Below are 20,275 nucleotides of genomic sequence, written 5' to 3' on the forward strand. Positions count from 1 at the left end.
ATTCATTATGAATTTCACAGACAAATAAATAAGAATGTACAACTGCTATTCACTTTAATCCAAAATTTTTAAAGAATCAAGCTTGGAATATATTAAAGCCTAAAATAAATTCGTTAATAATTAATTTCTTAATAACACTGCTCAGATTAACTGATACAACGAATAACGAATAATTAATTTAAAGTGAGATTGCGTATGCAAAGTACCGTGTAAACGGAGGGATTATTTGCCGCGTATAGAAAGTATCGCGCGAATCGTTGGATGAGTGTAATATAATTTTCGGGAATTACGCGAAATTTAATATGGGCATTCGAGCAATATTAGACGTCACGCGGTCGGGGAAGCGACGCCGTAAAAGTCCGGCGAACGTTCTGCCTCCATTAGAATGTATGGCATGGTGTTCCTCCGGCATTCAGCTTGGATGTCCTTGGATGTACAGGGCGGAGGGATAGATGGGAATGCGTTCTCCCCGGGGTTTATACGTGGGAGGAGGACGGAGAGGCGTGCCACGAGTTCCACGCTGCGGCCCATAATCGTGAGGAAAAAGCACGAGAGATTCTTAAATACCACCGTTCGCGTTTCTCTGTCTCCCCGCGACGAGATACGATATTGTTTTTTTTTTTGCGCCTCGGCAAGCTCATGCCGTCCGATAATTCCACGCACGAAATACTGAGAGCGATTGAATGAAAGGTCGCTTACACACGCGCGTGATTTGTACAAATTGAAAATATAATTGTGCGACGTTGGGATTAGAAAATCGAGCCCACGTGATATCTGTACGATTTACTTTGTATACAATTTCACGTTAAAAATGAGGCAAGTTATGAATTTATTTCGCGTCCCGAACGGCTTGCGTATACAATATTTGAAAATGATTTTGTTTATATTTCTCATGAATCTCACAAACGAATAAGTAAGAGTTGCTCTAGTCCAAGATTTTTAGTCAATCAAAGCTTGGAACATTGTGCCTGATAAATGTCTAGATTGCGATTTTTTTCTGTCTCAAATATAAATAAGTTAAAAACAAAGGCAATAGGAGCCCAACGTCAGATATTAGATATGACCGAAACGATTGTTTCATATACATTGTCTTGTAATTAAATATATTTGCTCACATAATATCTGGCGTTCGGCTCCTATTACCTTTGTTTTTTTCCTTCTTTATATTTGTTTAATCTAAGAAGCCTATAAATTTTATTCTTTTTCTGTCTCAATCGTATTATTCTTTCTGTGCGTATTATTCTTGGCGTATGTTATTTTTCTTAAAGAGAATATTTATAACTTAGCAATTCTGAAGGACTTAAAACCTAATAACACACGAAGAAACGGCTGTGACGTCAGCTGAAAATTTGATCACAGTAATGTGGCTGAGAGAATTTGCGAGCGCAGTTGAGGCGCGATTATTTATTGAAATAATAGCTCGAACTTACGATTAGGACAAGATTTAAAATTGAAATAGGTATAAAAGCAATTTATAAATTGTAGTTTTATTCATCGATGCAGAATTAATAAGCGATAAAAATTGAGCAATTAATTTCGCGACATCTTGCCATGGTTAAAGGCATGGCATTTTAAGTTTTACTCGGCACTTGAACCGAGTACTTTTCAATCTAGTATCTTAAAAACTCTCCAAGCGAAAGGGCTAAAGAGAGCTAAAAAAAAAATCTCTCGCAAGAGAATCCGCTCTTCAGACAGCTTTAACAGCACTAATCTGCAATTGACCCTCACTGAACCTTAACTTCTGACTTTGTCGGGAGACAACTCTGACTTTACTACTCGTAAAAAAAACAAGAAATAAATAGCCAGATGAAAAGAAGACGAAAAGGAGGAAGAGCAGCACGCACCCTGGTATGGCTAGATCGCGAGCAAGCCGACTTTCGGCGTTCCCCGCGGCATATGCACCGTATCCGCGGGAATGCATGCGACGGTGTGCATCCGGTATCCAGCCGCTCGTCTTCGGGTATTCGCGGGGGCGGGGGAAAGGGGAGAAGACAGGGGACGGGGGCGGGGGATGCGTTCTCGGGAATCGCTGAAGTGCCGCGGGGGGGACGAATCGCTCTTCGGGGTTAGTCTAGTCGTCGACGTCGTGGACGAGGTCCCGGGGGAGGGTTCTAGAGGGAGGTTAAGGAAGCTTTGGGACGTTACGCGGAGGGGAGGGGGACGGGTGGTCGAGGGCGCGTGCCACTCTGATTGTAGCGGCCATACTGGGACACTGGAGCCACATACCGACAATTCTTGGCCTCATGCGACATGCCTAGACACCCCGGGAATACTTACGCTCTCCCCGGGGTTGAAGAGATTGAATGCGAGAGAGGGAGAGGGAGGGGGAGAGAGAGAGAGAGAGAGAGGGAAAGGGATCCACGTGAGAATCTCTGTTACTCTCGTTTCGTCGCGTCACGCGTCGCAATTACACTTTTTGAAAAAGAAACCTCGCCGCGTATTTCCTCCGCCGTCTTATTAATTTACATCTTCCCGCGTTTTTCTCCCCGGCGCTCGTTTTACGGCGAAACCGAGGCGTAATCTTCCCGATCTCTGTAAGCTGATTATAATAATGCACACGTCGGGGGGCTACTTTCTAATTTTAATCTCTTTAAATCCAAACTCTCCGCGATGAAACATAAATTAGTTGGCTTTAAGAATACCTCGTTCGTGAAGCGAGACAGAGAGAGAGAGAGAGAGAGAGAGAGAGAGAGAGAGAGATTTTTAATATAGTTACCAAAATAGTGGCGTACATTGAGAACGATGAGTATTTACCTCGTAAATGAGTCTGAGGAAAAGTTGACTTTAAACCCGCGAAAGAATACCGTTTTACTATATTTTCAATCACATTATAACGTGATCCACTTTAGAATCTGATTCAAAACATATCAACGTGTAGTTAAATAAGCTCAGGAAATTTTACATGGAAAGTCGATTGAATAGTCGGAAAGAGTCGCGGTGAATCTCCATCGAAAAGTGTGCGGATGCTCGTCGACGTAAATCCCATTTCAAAGATGACACGCCGTATAAAACAACCGTCTCTCTCTCCCTCTCTCTCTCTCTCTCTCTCTCTCTCTCTCTCTCTCTCTCTCTCTCTCTCTCTCTCTCTCTCTCTCTCTCTCGTCGCGCGAATTTTCCCGCGAAATCTCTTATCGGCGTGAAAGTGCCTCACGATTAATCGCAAACGGGGCGCGAACTGGATTGAGGTCCGTCTGAGCGGCTGCCGATATCATTTCGGGGGATTCCTCATTAGAACACACCCGACTTCCGCCAGAAGCGGCGCGCCGTCGCTCCCCGGAATCGAGCGATTTCGCAGGCTGCTGCTTGCTTGCCGCGTTGAACGTAAGGCCCGCGACTTAACGGAATTAACGACAGGCTACGCGCTCGGAGGACGCTTTGAGGGCGGCCGCGAGCGGCAGGGCGGCGGGGCGGGGCGGTCCGGGGAGGGAGGGAGGTGGATTTTGATAACATGTGACTTTATCTGGAATTCCCCGGCGCGCAGGTAGTCTGTTTACTTAAGATAATGGCGAGGCGGAGTGCTTGGGCGTGGATGGAAGCCTGGCGGAGCGGAGGCAAAGGGATATTTCACCAGGCAATGTTGAGTCTCCGCGAGCGAGCGAGCGAGCGGGTAAGACCGGGGTATAAGAGCAGAGAGGGCGGGGAGGAGGGGGTGGTAGGATGAAAGGGGATGAAGTTGAAGGTTGGCGCGCGGGGGGGGGGGAGGGGGAAGGGAGAGGGTGGAGAGGAACGGCACACGCTCGAGGTGGCGAAGAGGCGCGAGGGTGCTGGAGCGGGGGACAAGGGGGAGGCGAGCTGACGGCGAGCGAGATTCTCTCTCGGCGAGGCTACAAGAACTTCATTTTCCGAGCCATTACGCCCCGTACCACTGCGACCGTCCTGGAAACCCCCTTTACCCCCTTAAATTAATTTATATCGAAATTTTAAATGACACTCATCGGCCCGAGCAATAAATAACGTCGCCGCGACCGCCTGCGGGGGTTGCGAGCTACCCCTCCCTCCACCACGTCGTTTTCCCACGTCCTCCTCGTCGTTTCGTTTATTTTTTTTTCCCCCCGAGCGAACCGCCATCACGTTCGTAGATCCTTCTGTCTACGAAACTCGCCGGTAAAATAGCGCGAAGATGTATCACGAAAAATCCTGGTCGCGACGCACTTGAAACCGGCGTCAACTATCCGCGGACACGGCTTACACGCGAACTAGGGTGAAGCGAGCTTAGATCACATCAGTCAGGCTAGTACATCGCTGTTGTAGTTTTTCATCGTAATAAATTAGTTTTTACCTGTTTTAGAAAGCGTCGCTTTACTTTCGCTTAAAAGGTAGCAGTGTAACGGGCAAACTCCTGGACTATCGTCTCGTTTAATCAAACGGAATCTGGCTTACATTTCAGCGCAAAATTCAGTTTCTCAATATTTCTGTGTCCTTTGGTTCAAGTTAATAGAATTTGGGCACCCATTTATAGAAATATTACATAAATTACAACATAAACTCTGAGCGTACGTCGCGAGTGTAAAACTCTCGAATAAATACTGAGAAGCTTCTTTCCTTATATCAGACCTGCTTAGTGTACAAGTCGCGAAAATTAATAGTTTTCGCAACGAGAGACGCGAACTTACGAAATAATGTCTCGCTATCTACGTTGCTTCACTCGAAACGTTATAGAAAAGAATAAAGTTACACGGGGGTTTACAGCTGATTTTACTCGTCACAAATTAAAAGCAGCGCATATCACCGTTTTACGCGGGTCGTTTGACCGCCGATAAAACACGAAGTATGGTACGTTCCGCGTCGAAATCGCTGGGACGCGAAATATCGTCGGAACCGCAAGAGAGTAGTACAGGCAAAGTGCTCGTTCGGGCGTGCGGAAAATCGGCGATAACTCGGCAGTACTTTGCGCTGACACTACGACATATTATAATGGGGGCCCCTTTTATAATAATCGCCGTGACGTTTTGCAGAATTGGTTCCTCTGCAGAACCGGTTTGCGTGCAGAAACGTTACGCGCGCGCTACCGCTTTCCGGCTCGTCCAGCTTTGTCAATGTGGAATTCAGTTCGCACGAAAACCATAACTGGGATCATTATTTCTAACGCGGAATCATAAGGCGGGTTGATTTTTCGATTACCCAGAAATGCCGTTGCAAGTAGCAGCTGGAAGGGCGTACAAAGGCGAGCCTTTAGCTCTCATCTTGGCACTTGAAAAAAATGGCACGAGGAAAGGTTCATTTGTAAAAAGAATAAGTCGCGACGAATTATTTTCCTCGCGTGGCGCGCGATTTTTTTTTTACTCACTTTGTGGTCACAAAATGACGCAATGTATTGCTAATATTAATAATAACGAATTGGAAATTAGCATCGGTTATTAAGTAATAGCAATAAGTAACATTCGTGTAACGCCCTTGATATTTTGCAACTATATTACATGATTTTGCAGCACCATTTACATTCATGAGCTAAGAGCTACTCTGTACTAGATTTTGCATAATATCGTTAAATTTTCGTTACCCAGTCATTTTTTTCCGTCGGATATTAATAATAATTCCGCGGTGAAAAATATCGTCTCGCCGGCGATGTAATATCATCGATTTGCATTGTCACGTACCAACTCGATCGATTTCTCGCGGGGATTCGCAAATGTTTGAAGAGGTCCACGCGATTTTCTGTCGCCGGCGTTAACAATCCGCTTTACTTTGGCACGATTGCGTTTACCTGTCCGATGTTTGCGCATAATTATCTTTCACGAACGGCGAAGAGCGATGAGATCGCTTTGGATGCTCAGATGATTGAGAAAGCGCTAATGACGCAAAATATTGACGGCATTTGATATCCGAGGTACATAGAACGCACTGCATATTTTAGTTGTAGTTGTAAACTCAGAAAAACAATCCGGACAGCAAGTTCGAAAATATTAATTACTTCCCTAGCTTCAAGGTCAATTTTTTAGGGTAAACCTTTTTGTTAAAATGACCGCCATTTTCTTAAAAATCGAAATTTCGTAAAATCCCTACGTACAGCATTAAAAAAATATTGTTGTTAATAGGAACATTCTTTGGTTTTTTTCTAGGAGCCACGTACAGAGCGGAATTTGACACGCCGTCTAACGGTGTTCCTCCAAAGGAATGTATTTTGGCGCCACCTACAAGAGATTATTTTTGAAACTTTTTCAGTTTGTAATTACAGATTAAAGTTACATTAATAAATGACTAAAACCGATTTTGTTTCTGCGCACTCTTTGTATGCAAAAAAGAATTCATGAAAAACGCCTCCAAAATCGCAGTCAAAGGTGGTATCCTGCCTTAACAGAAAGATTGAAACGTTAATGGACTTTGAACGAGATCGATGGCAATCATTTGATGCGATCTCTGATTAATACGATGAGACTTTAATTGATTAAGACGTATAAATATTCATTACGAAGCAACTAGATAATGCGCATTTAACACGTAATGTATATTTGCTTGGTAATCGCCTGAATATATTTTTCTCTCGTGTAACAACCACGTGTAGTTAAATTATGCATTTTGTATATTTTGGCCAAGAAAGGCCACGATAAGGGGTTTGTAATAGAAAACGAGTACATAATTTATAGACACTAAAGTAAGCGCAATATAATTGTGCGATTAATTAACTGGCACATTTATTTTCTGTATGTAAAGTATAAGTAATCAGGGGGAGAACAACCGTTCATTAATATGTAATTTCTCAGCGAGAATTTATTGTAGCTCGTTTAAGCCGCGCAATTTATTTTAGAGTCTTTTTATCGCAAAAAATTTCACCACGTTTTCAAGACTCATATCTCTCTTTCTACGGACTATTGAAAAATTTTACCCACCCCCCCCCCCCCCTTATTGAAAAGCCAGACATAAGGCGGGGATGGCGATCGTTCTCGCGTTTGTTTGATTAAGGGATATTTTCAATCTGTCTTTCACGCGATTACTCGGAGAACGCGAGCGGCGACACGATGTTCGAAAATTATGACTGAAAGCGAGAAGTGTTTTTCGAGTACGAAATCGTTGTACTTATGCGAAGTGCATTCTGGCGAGATGGGAGAACCTTGTCAGGTGAAATTTTGTAATCGCATTATGCGAGTGCTCGTCCGTTCTCGCTCCGAGGCGTACGTCGACAATGCGACGTTTTCAGAGTCGATAATTACACCGTGCTTTTATTCCGATGAATAATGTTCGTGCGTACGTCAGATAATCAGAAAAATGTCAATACACGACCTGCGTATCTTGGTGAAATCTAGTGATGGATACGTATCCCTGTCTACTTTACGAAAAATGTATTCAAGCTGCTGGGATATTGGTGTTCACGCATCTACAACTCAATTGATACATATTAGTATTCATTGAATAGCAGTGATTAAACAATGAATGCTGATTTGCAGAATTCGATTTTTATCCGTTCGAATCATAATGAGTTTACTATGAATATTATAAATTTCAATGAAACGCACATATAAAGTATTAACGTTACATCTATTTTAGTCAAATTATAAAAAATTATTCTGTTGAATAGACAAAAATAAATCAGCTATTTATGAATCATTTGAATAAATTAGAATTTAGAATAGGCGAACAAAAATAATAATTGAGTAATATTTGCAGAAACAAATGTGCCATAAATTTGAAATAGTTCTTTTCCGTCTTTTTTATAAGAAAGTGCTTTAATCCGCGAACGTTATAATTAATTAATATGAACAATTTTTCATAAAGTCGGACGGTTAAAAAGTAATATTTTTTATTTCTTGGTTTTTATGAAACATGAATGTATAGAGTAACATAAGTAACATAAGCAGGGCAATAAAATTTTCATGCCATAAAACTTGTTCAAGAAATCAAAGCTTCTACATTTTATGTTTAGTCTATTTTAGAAATTCTACAATATCTTTAAACTTTAATCTCTCTTAAAGTACGACTAGATACAAAATGTCATATCCTTGGTTTCGATAGAGACCCTGTAATCAGAGACTGGCCATAAGGGTTTGTCAAATTTCCGGGAGTGAGAGAGAAACATAGGCTATATCACTCTTCTACGTTTCTATGAATCGTGAAAGAAGAAAATCGAGAAAAAATATTCAATATCATGTGCGTTGTGTCATACATCAGGCAGCACGCACAGAATAGAAAACAGAAAACCTATAGTTTCATTGTGTTAAAGATAATATAAGAAAAATTATTTTTATTATAGCTAAACGTAGAATATTTGATGAGAAAGCAATTTTATTATGAATTTTCTAATAGTGAAATGAATGGCGTGTCATAATATTTTTATTTCAAAATTCGTTCTCTAAAAAAAATATTTTTTTAACTGTCATATACAATATTTCTGAAAAAAATGTAATCAAAATATTTATTTGAAATTGTCAAATATGTTGCATTGTCTTTTATTGAGTGAAAAAAAAGCAAAATTTAAGAATGAGAGATTAAGTGTTTAGTAAAAAGATACGCAATGACTAAAATAAAGAAAATTCGAGATTTGAAATATATAGAAAAATCTCTGCTTTTGGTTTCATGTAGGTATTTCATGATAAAAGTATCTTATACCAGTGACCAGTCACTACATAGAATATCTCTGACTTCAATATCATGTGTTTCCCGGTCTTTATCAACCGGCAAGTTAAATATTTGAAATCTATTTAAAGGACTTTTATCTCTGAATCAAAAACACAGGACGGAAATAAAAAGAGGAAGATAATGCTATTACAAGACAACTAAGTGCAAAAAATGAAACTTGATGTAAAAGAGAAGAAAGGGCGTATAAATTTATTTAAATTTCCATACGCGATATTTTGATCTCTTTAAGAAACAAAAAGTCATGCAGTTGTGTACGTATTATTGTCGCTTAACGTGTAAAGTGTCACGTATAACATAGAATTTTATCTGTGTTTAAAATGTCCTCAAAGAAGCCGTGCTTTTTATAATCTTAAAAGGGAGAAAATATGTCACCGCAGTTTTCTTTTTCTTACAAAAAAATCTTTACTTTCTCGTAAAACAAATCTTCGGGTATTATATAAACGCAAGAAAAACTACTTGACGAAACTTTTGTCATAAGAATTATACGCTATGTAAAATTCTGTCTAATTATGTGCAAAGATCAGTGGTAAATATGCTTTGACATGAACTGGCCGCTGAATGTTTTATTTTAAACCGCTGAAAACTTTAAAAATATCAAAAGTTGCATTAAGATACATATTTTAAAAGGCATCTCGTTACGTCTTGAAACTTTACTATGCTTCAGATAATATTAATTTGTTAACCAATCGAAGTAGACGTCTCGTGATGCTTTACTGAACAACAGTATGGATAGATCTATTTTTGCGAGTCACGCCACGCATTGCGCGCTTAGTGTGAATAAAGATAAATCTATAAATAAATATGGAAATAAAACTGTGAACATAAACAAATGAGGAAAATGTAGGATGTTTAGTTTCGTCCTATAATTAGGACGGTTGAGATGTTAAATACAAATATGAAACATTTCAGAAAAGATGACAAATATTTTCTGTCCAGTTTTAAGTACACAAAATTTATTAACAAATAAAATAAAATAAAACATAAACGTAACTGACAAAGTTTGGCTCAGAAATTCTTTGGTTCGATTATAGCAGAAAGCTACGTAATTATTGCTGCCGCAATAGTAAATATCAGATTAACATATGATATGTTTTAATTATTTAGAAATTATATTTTATAGGTATTTAATTTGCTATATTATACAAGATTTATATAAATCTTGTGATTTACACTTGGAAAATAATGTCTGGATACTTGACATTTGTGTACTTAATCTTTCGTTGTTTCATGCTTAATAAATTTATCGTTATGAAATTATTTCCGCGCGAGAATAAAACAATAATTAGCGCATGATTTTCTTACCAGTTGCCAAACTCTTGCTAGTCTTGAGAGTCACGCGGATACGTTTGTGTTTTTACACAACAAGAAAATTTATCGCTCGAACCGTTTCCTTGATAACGTCGCGATGATTTCTGCAGGTCTTTCTGTCACAAAACTGCGCGCGCGAAGTATTAACAACTGATAACTATAAAACGTTAAACAAGAGTGATACAGCGCTTTATCGACAAGTCAAGAGGTTCGCGTTATATAAGAGACTAGCGCTGTGTATTTTGAAAACTCGACACTGTGAAAGCGAGTGTGGCGCGCTGCGGAATTATCTCATACTGTTCGTCAGGGTCAATTGTCGCCGGCTTTATACCGTGTATCCGGTCGCGCTGGTAGGAGAGACCAACTCCACTCGAATCCATTCAGGAATTATCGCATTGAACTCTGCAGTATAAATGCATATCTGCTTTTTTATGCAAACAGCTTTTTCACGTTTTGCACGCCGACTACGCGTGTACTAAACGATGCATTTTCTTTGAGCATAGTCTGCTGAAATGTTGATAATAATACGATTAATTTGTGTGTATTTAAAAACTTATGCTCAATGAACATTTCCTTCTTTTGTTACATCCCGAGTAAACCATTTCCTCTGCTAAGACTGCATAGGTCCTTCCCATATAAAAAGCTACCGATTGGCTCTAAAAAGACACTCCCATACTTATTCTTAGGATATTTAAGAAGCTTAAACAATTTTTAATAATATATTTCTGGGATGTGACATCAACAGAACTCGGGGTGTAGCACTTTCTAAATTTGTACGGAAATAATAGATTATAATTTTGTTAACGCATAATAGCGCATCAGCGATAATTACATATGAACGGTTGTATTTTAATTAGATTCTAAGCCGGGCTTTATATCTACAATATGAGAATAGGAATTTTGTTGGCTACATATTAATATACAAAACGCATTGTTAGATAATTTGTTGAACATACGTCCAATTATCTAACAATGTGTTTTGTATATTAATATGTAGCCAACAAAATTCCTATTCTCATATTGTAGATCTGCAAATCTTTTGACATTAATATGGAAAATGACAATCCTCCGCAACAGTTTAATTTTAGAAATGATTTGCGTTTATAATTTTATTCTGTAACGTGACGTAGAACTTGCCAGAAAAAATTTTAAACCGACTGTTAAAATTGACTTCTTGACATTGAAATAATTAAGTAATCAATCACTTTTTGAACTACGTAACGATATCGAACCGTTATCTTCTCATTTGGATCACTTGAATAAAGCTAATCTTCATTGTTACTTAATATGCTAATTTCGCTGTCCCTGATACACGCACACACGTATATATTATACAATGTAAATGATTTTTATTTCGTCTGATATTAAAACAGCGAACTAGGGAAAGATATTATATTCCAACGTCTGTACGGGGTACTCTGCGAATATTACATTGTTCCGCGAACACGGTGTCTAATTGCAGAAAGCATTGCTACTCTAAATTCAAGATATTAAAGACGTTATGCATATATGCCGACGGTAACGAGCGCATATTTACATTAACTAAAAAATCTGCCCAAGTTAATATGCAAGAACTTATGTTGCACAATTTGAACGCACCATGATCTGCTTTCGTACACTGAATTTTCCTACCGTCTGTGACTCTAGTCGCAAGGGCCACCTGCTAATCCTTTTTTAATAATTCACCTTTTAGATTAGACTTCGACGGCAATTTACATTAAATTTGAACCTGTGCTCTTTGACCACTGTTTTAATTTTTAATGTGTATATGCGCTACATATTTATAACAATTTGAAAATGGAAATATCACACGCCGATTACAACTAAAGGGAGATAATTTAAATAGATTTATATAGAATATACATATAAGCATGATATAAATATAGAAAAGAAGAATTTACGATAGAGTACAATTTTTATGACAGAAAATGTGCTGAATAATACATCTGGTGACATTAATATGATATCTTATAAACGCCAAGTAATAGTTACATCAATATTATAATTTTCCAATCACTAATATAAATATAATCTCGCAGTTACATTATTGTGTGGAAAGTTATAATACTGACGTGATTGTTAGTTAGTGTTTACTATACAATATGAGTAATTAAAAATAACGTATTTAATTCTTTTTATTTGTGTCAGCAATATCATTGTGTCCAATCGTAAATTAAGAAAAATAAGCGTTGCTATCGAAATATCATAGATCAAGGGCTACATTATCGTTCGTCGACTGAATGTGGCAGGGGTTGCCGTTGCGTCGAATTAAAGACGACGAATCACGCCGGTTTTATTGCCTGAAATCTCAACCCCTCAGCGTCGGGTTAACAACCGACCCTGTAGTATAACCGGGGGTCGAAAGAGCGCACTCGAACGGCACTGTAAAGTTAAAAGCATTGTTCCACCATGCTGGCCGTCCTTTAGACGAAAGATACACTCGGCCATGAGATAGAAGACGAGGGGATCGAAACCGGCACACGTTCCAGCAATGAATTGCATTTTTCTCGGCGAATTCTTCGCATACGTACATACGAATTACGCGGGGATGACGGGCGCTTTCGGTACATTTCGACCGGATTTTTGTCGTTAAAGCGTTTTCCATTTCGCATCACGTACACCAACGGGAGAATCTCGAAGTGTGCGCGTTAGGCGATGAAAATTTCTGTTTTGTTATAATGTGTTTTGGTGCGTGCAACCTCTTATAAAATTATAAATTTTTACAAATCTTCGTTTTCGCATCTCCTCTGGCATATTTTATAATATGCCAGAAAGTAATGTTATTGTTATTAAACAAAATACAATACATATATTATGGAAACGTAATATAATGCAAAATATATAGAACGAAAGTAAGGCAGGAAGTAATGTACTCCGAGTGAAATGGTTAATTGAAACGGGTGGATATTCCGGCGCTGAATAAAATTTTAGGTCATAAAAAATTAACGAATACATTTTAAGCCCATAATAGCACATTAAAATCCTTTGTCCTTTTAATGGGTCAATCAATCTAGCTAGAGGGAGGGGGAGAGAGGGAGAGAGAGAGAGAAAGATAGTAGAGAGAGAGAAATAAAATCTTAACTTTCACACAGAAAAAGAAAAAAAATGAAAGCAAAGAGTTCCATGCACTTTTCCTATTTGCATCTTATCGTTATTTTATCTCAGACATAAATGACGCGTGCCTACAACCCGGACAGCAGTCGTTAACTAAGAAAATACCAATTAAATAACGCGAAATGCCGTCTTCGATCAGGCTGGATTTTTATAGCCTAATAATAACATTTTTGTGCGAATTTTGTATATTTTTTTCAACTCAGCACATTACTTGTCAATCCGGAAACTAACTGAGAAACTAACGTTACGGGTGTACTCTTTTGAGATTGTAACAAGTGATTTGTAATCGCCGTAATAGCTCGCTGCCCAAATAGAATCTTCCTACGATTTTACGTAGATGTCAGGTCGACTCGATTAGCCTCGCGGTAGCGTATCGGTCTCATAACGGGTCGTTGGCATCGATGACAAAGTTTTCGGGGTTGCATTAGCATTCGTTCCCTCGCTGGCGGTGGCGGCGGATGCCTGGGCTCGTGTGTAAACTCGGTGCCCGGAGGGCTTGCTTTGTTACAGGCCGCAGACCTCTGATACCGTGGCATACTTCATCGCCGAGTATTTCGAATACTCTTGGCATGATGTAGTTACACGCCCGGCCCGGAGAAGACCACATTCTCCGGTTCCGGGCCCCGAGCTTAACTCCGCAGTCTTAAACCCCCGTCGCTGAGCGCCCCGGCGGACTTACTCAGGCATCCTCTTCGAAATGGACGAGCCGGTGCACGGCAAAAGTAAGAGAGAGCGAGAGAGAGAGAGAGGGGGGAAGAGAGAAACCAACTCTCGGTTTTCTCGGTCGCGTTAAATTCTTCGCGCGCGACGAGAAAGACGGGCAGCCAGCAGAAATAAAAGGTGTGCACGCGCATGACATCCCTCTCGGATTATTCGGCGCTGCTCGGTAGCAACGGGACCTCCGGCGAATGTTGAATTATTTAGGTGAGAAGTGAGCTAGAAGCGTCCGCGTGACATATTGGCTGCGTTCTACATCGTGTGATATACGGTATTAGGTGAATACGGAGATGCTTCGAGAGATCGACATCGCTGATTGTTAGTTCATTATTATTTCCATTCTTCTCTCTCTTTTCTATCTACTTTTTTTTTTACGTACGTGTATATATTACAGTTTGTTACGAAACTATGAAATATAAAAGAATATTACATATTTTTCCTTGTCCAAGAAAAACCAGCGTAATGATTTTTCAGCTTAATGGAGTCTCGCTTCTTTAGCGTGAACTTTAGCTCTCTTAGCGTAAACGCCGTTTGACTGTAACGGTCGTAAAGTGCTTATGCGCGCAAAGATATAAATTATACGAATATATGAAGTGATGAAAATTTATATGAAAATCGTGCAACAGAGTGTGAAGGGAAATAGAGCAAAGGTTACAAACTCCCGCTTTCCGTTAAATTATCAGGTTCACCTAGACAAACATTATGACTATCTTATCTTAGCTGTGCAAACATAAACACGTCTCATTGCGAAGTGCATAGTAATAGATTTGAAATGAGATATCACGTCTCTTTGTCAAGGCTTAATTTATTCAGATTTTTTCAAGTAATAAATAAATCTCTATTTGTGCATCGATATTTTTCGTACATCGAGAACAATTTTCATCGGATAAACCAATTAAATAGTGCAAAATTATGGACACACCCGATGGAATTTATCCGAAGAAAATGCAGTTATCGATGAAATTTGATTGAAAAACCGATCACATTTTTCATCAAATATGCAATTTAATCGGATATATCCGTTTGTTATCATGCAATTGGGCTATCCGATTATATTTAATCGGACATTTTTCTCAGTGTACATACCTGAAAATGCGGGAAGGTAGTAAAATTCTGTAAATTACTTGTCAAGCTTGCAAAACTGGGTAAACGTAACTTTACTGCATTTTGACGTGAGAGAACAAGAACAATTACAGTTGCAAAGCGTTTGAAAAAGATTGCGTACACTTAATGAAATTTTTACTAAGAGAATGTCGGTTTCCATCGAATCGGATAGCAGAAAATGCGGAGAACCTGTTAATATTCATTCTTTTTCTCGATTATAAGAAAAATAATCCGCGCAGATACGTAACCGCGAATAAATTGTCTGTTGTCGATGAAGCTGGACGTTAATCGATTTTTCATATTTGAAATTGAAGGACTGCCGGGTTTTCCGACTCTTGCGGAATTTATCGAAACGGACGCGATCGCGAAGGGCAAGGCGATATATCACTGCCGCTTTCCTCGTTCCGGAGCGTGCAGTTACTCTCCTCGCATCTTTCTGCATTCGACAACTGTCAATCGGCGCATCGCGACGTAGATTTGTAGCACTTTGACGGATTTTTCGCGCGGACGGGCCCGTCAGCACCGCGACGCGACACTTTGTTGATTGCAAACAGAATCATAGCTATCTGACGAAAGATAAGTCCGCGTGATTACGCCATTCGTGGCTTCTATTTACTGTGGCTTAGGGTAGGGCACTCAATATCGCCTACCAAAATTCAAGTCGTTCTCGCTTAAAGAGTAATTGACATTTTTGTCTGTATTTAGTCTCAAATGAACATTTGTTTTTCATGCACAATAGGTTAGAACGGTTAAAATCTAAAAAAAGTTTAATCCACATTGAAAAGAAACAAAAACGACAAAATTCGAAGTTGGAAAAATGGCATCTGATATCGCCTATATCTCATAAATTTTGATGAAATCATCGTTTATCAATGTGTATGAGTTTGTGAAGTTATAGACACTTATTATTTTACATCATATAAACGTTTGTAGGCGTCTAAACAATTTTTTAATTTGTGATTATGTTTAAAAAATATTTTTATTATATATCGCACGGTATTTCGAAATATTTGTACATCGAGTCTATTTGTACTCTTTTTTTACTCTTTTATTCTTAAAAATGCATGCACGCAATGTCGCCTAGGCGCATATTATTACGGACACCTCCGAACAACATTGAAATCAGTGAAAAATGGTGAAATAGTGATATACCAGAGCTAACTAACGACAGAATTTTGCCAGAACTGGCGTGTCTAATTATAGAGACTTAAAGAGATTCTGTACACTTTATACGTGGGTGGGCTGAAAAGTTTTGAGCCTAACATAGAAGCAGCTTCGACACAACTGGCTGTAACATGTCATTCAATTAAAAGAACTTATCGCGAAAAACGTTACCTTACACAGGATTTGAATCTGAACCTGCCTCGTACGGTAAAGGGCGTCTCACCAATTCGACCACCGAGGCACTGGTAACATTTATCGCAATAAACAGTCTAATGACGTTTTCGTCGGTAATTTGTCGCATTTAATTCTCGAGAGACTCTATTAAAGATCTGGCCTCTCGCTGTTGCGAACCTTTGATCTTTCTTCGAAGTTTCCTCAAGTTGGCAATCGACAAGTGTGACGTTCTCGCGGAACCGTGGCAATTCAATGTTTATCCCTGGATGTCACGGTGAATTTACCGAAGTCCGATAGCCTACCGATGAGACAACGTTCCTCATGGTCGAGCGGACTGCCACCGCGAATTAAAGCTAAAGCATGGCCAAAGTTCGCTGGCCAGGGTTGGCTCGATCCCGCACAAACTTGACCCGCGTACTGTGTAAATGCCAACTCCGACGTAAGGAAACCGCTGAATACCTGCCCGCCCTTTTAGATACGGACGTAGATTCGTTTAATCCTCACTGCCGGGCAGCCGAATTTGAAAGTAATACATTAGCGTATCATTTCGAGCGTATCGCGACAGTTTCATCTGGAGTAGAGTTCCTCTAATCAGGGTCTGGCCAGTAGACGGCGACTTTCGATTGGTCCTATTTCTGGCAACTCCCGGAAGAAAGAGAAAGCGGGAAAAAATAGAAAGGGAAGGAAGGGAAGGAAGGAGAGAGAAAGGGATATAAATGTACATTCTTCTCCCAGAATTTTGCCAGAACTGGTCTGTATAATTATAGAGACTCTAATTTGGAGAGATTCCGTTCACTCAATACGAGGGTGGGTTGAAAAGTTTCGAGCCTGACATAGAAACAATTTTTTTTCGGTCAAACTCACTTTTCTTTTTCGCCCTAGTCTCCTTTTAAGTTGATACGCTTAATCCAGCGATGTTCCAACCGCTTTAACCCGTCCAAAAATAGTTGGCGTCTTGCTCTGCTAAATAGGCATCTACGGATGCTGCGACCTCCTTGTTCGATGAAAATTTCTGTCCTCCGAGCCAAACTTTGAGCTTAGGAAACAGAAAAGTCACGCGGGGGGCTAGATCTGGTGAATACGGTGGGTGCGTCAATCAGTTCAAACTGCAATTCGCGAATTTTGGCCCGATATTCGATTTTTTTTCCATGTTTACGAAAATACTAACGTCCACTGACACAAACGACTGCCGTACAACAACTGAGAGTCCAAAATGGTTGAAATTTTCAGAGGCATCCTTCAAAGCATGTACAGTCGCAGTACTGAAGCGACGACAAGTAATGCCATTTTCATGTTAAGGCTCAAAACTTTTCAACCCTCGTATACAATTTCCCCCAATTTCCGCGATAGAATTTCTCCTAGTAAAATCCTCGATCAGACGCAACTCATTTTTAATCCCGTTCGATCATCGACGGTAAAGCCTACTTTACCACGTGCTCTTTGCGTCTAGAAACGTTTTATTTCGTAGCCGATAAGGATTTAAAAAATTTGTGCAAGTTGATAAGTTGCACATTGTGCAATCGTCCGTTGTCGACGAGTTTTTTTTTCCAAAGCGTTTCGATTTGCTCATATAAGAACCGCATGTTTCGGGACGCAAAGAGCACGTGGTAGATTAGGCGTAGGTAGGGTTGCCAGATGGCCGGGATTTCCGGGAAAGTCCCGGAATTCTTAAGCTTGTCCCGTGTCCAGTAATTGATGTCTTCTGTTCCGGAAAATCAGAATTTCAACAAAATCACAACATTCATGTCTCTAACTGATACCTAATTAATGTATTTGGCCATTGCCAGTGCACAGCGGTACCGTCTCCACCTCTTAGCCGTCCGCCCGATACTACTCTGTAGCAATATTATATTTTTTCACAAAAACTTGTTTTATTTTATCCCTAAATGTGTAAGGTTCTAGGTATACGATATATACACATATATATATATGCTCATGGGTCGCTAATTAATTAAAAACTGAACTAAAATACTCTAACAACCTACTTTTCAGCCGTGGCCTAAAAATGTCCCGGAAATAGTCATTTCGCATCTGGCAACCCTAGGCGTAGGTCCGAGGTTTTATTAACCCCCGGGCGGGGCGAGTACAACTGCGGAATCGTTAAGGCCATTCTACAATTGCGTAAACGTAGTTGTAGGGTTGTAGGAGTAGAAATAGTAGTAAGTGTTGTACATCAAAGTAATATACAATAGAGTGAGATACGTCGTAATTGAAATGAATGATTAGTTAGCTTTTACGTCCTGTATCGTTGTAGTCGTGGAAGATCAAGTTCAGCCATCTTTTACAACAGGCTTTACAATCGGAAATGCTAGTTTAAAACTGTGTTTTACAACACTGTACAACCGCTAAGAACCACGTTTACGCAATTGTAGAATAGCCTTTAGTCTCGCCGGTGCTGCGCGTTAATCACCCTCCGTGTCTATTCCGGTGTCGCGCCGAAGCCCCATTTCATTTACTACGTGCGTTCGATCAGGAGGCGATGTAAGATTTCCGGCGTGATTTACCCAACGGAATGCGGGTTGATGTATGCGTAGGGCTCGGCGGATAGGCGCGCGGTATTACCGCGCGATCCGCTTGCGTAAATATCGCGTCGGGATAGGTATTACCCGCGCTACGAGGCGTTGTGACCGTGTTTGTTTGCGCACGCTCCCATGTCCGCGCGTACACGCGCGCATTGTAAATATACGCGCACACGCGGCTGGTGTGTACGCACATATCTCGAGCGGGGTTGGGGAGGGAGGGCTGTAATTCTTTCGGCGGCGCGAACGGGGCGGGAGAGGGGAGAGAGAGAGGGTCGTGCAGTTGTACTGTAAATCTCCAAGTTCGTCGCCGGCGCTAATTCGAAGTTTGGCGCAGTTGCTGCAAGGCTCCACGGTCGTCGCGCGCGCGCGCGCGCACGCACCCGCATACACCCACGTGGCTCGTGCAAGCACGTGCATACACAACGGACGCAAACACGCAGCTTTTCGCATAAACCCCCCGGCACACACTCGAGCATAGGCGAGGGTGTACAGCCGCCTGCAGTCCGCGCGATCGTCATCGCGGGAGTGTTTGGTCGGGGGTATAGGGCGGAGAAAAGGACGGGGATTTCTGGGGGAGGACGAAGGGGAGGGATATCGTGTCTTTGAACGGAGTTCGAGCGAAATCGGTATATAGGTACACGTTTCCCTTCGGCTGCGAATAATTGCCGCGGATGATGGCGGCAACGCGCGCGGAGGGTAACGCGCGATTGTTGTAAAGATAGGGGGGGAGGGGAGGGGGGCGGAATAGAGTCGAATTTTGCGAGCGATGCCGGGTGTAGCCGCAACCGGGGGGCTCTTTACGGCTTCGGCCGAGTGCCCGTTGCTCGCCGTGTGGTCGTTGTATAAACGATTTCACGGTCTGCGCGATATTGCGAAATAATCACCGCGAGTTTTCTGCCTATCCGGTTCCGCGATGAGACAGCGACATTTTATAAGTTTTAAGCAAAACATCGATATCGGAGAGTCTCTAAAAATAACGACGATAGGAAAAACGCATATAATGCCTCGCGCGATAAGATAACGCAGAGTCATATAGCCGCAATGATTATTATAATTTCTCCGTTGATATTCCGGAAAATTCGCAGCGTCACGTAATTGCCAATAAAAAAATAATCGAAAGTCCCCTGTTACGAGACAAGTTTCCTAATATGGGATAGCGGGGTCTCCGTTAAATTAACAGGCATCATCTGTTGTTCTTGAAATCTGTTTATTTAGCGGAAAATTTATTGTTAGATCGTGTAATCGTCGCGAAAAAAGAATTGAGATTGAATTTAACCTGCTATCTAACATTAGAAGCTTCTATCTCATAGTAGGGAACTTTCGTCTATTATAAACATTTGAGAAAACGATGACGGACATTGATTAAGACTTGGTAATTGGCGCGATACTACAAGTAGTATTGTATCTGCACCGTTGCTATATGAATTTTATATGAAAGAGTCCATTTATAGTTGATATATCCAGAATTTTATCTTGAAACACAGTAGTTTACTAGTTTAGTAGAACAGTAGTTCACACATAATTTTGAAATTGCGGATCAACTAAAAGTACGCTGATCAGGCGATTGTAAAAGTAGTTACAATTAATATATCGCTCACCGA

The 20,275-nt window shown here is 40.5% G+C and overlaps 1 protein-coding gene across 3 annotated transcripts in view; it reads right to left on the bottom strand.

Annotated features, from left to right (window-relative positions):
- LOC105560442 (4-coumarate--CoA ligase 1-like) overlaps positions 1-20,275 on the bottom strand; it is a 65,376-nt gene that overhangs the window by 11,790 nt on the left and 33,311 nt on the right. The window contains exon 1 of one of the 3 annotated variants that reach the window (XM_012009571.1): positions 9,874-10,194. The exons of 1 other annotated variant lie outside the window; for it this stretch is intronic. The gene's annotated coding sequence lies outside the window, so the exon portion shown is untranslated. Of the gene's footprint in view, positions 1-9,873; positions 10,195-20,275 lie in introns of those variants that run through there. One more of the 3 variants, XM_012009570.1, reaches the window with a different exon arrangement.

The sequence above is a fragment of the Vollenhovia emeryi genome, unplaced genomic scaffold, assembly GCF_000949405.1.
Source record: "Vollenhovia emeryi isolate VEMERY1.0 unplaced genomic scaffold, V.emery_V1.0 DF939230.1, whole genome shotgun sequence".
Taxonomy (NCBI): domain Eukaryota; kingdom Metazoa; phylum Arthropoda; class Insecta; order Hymenoptera; family Formicidae; genus Vollenhovia; species Vollenhovia emeryi.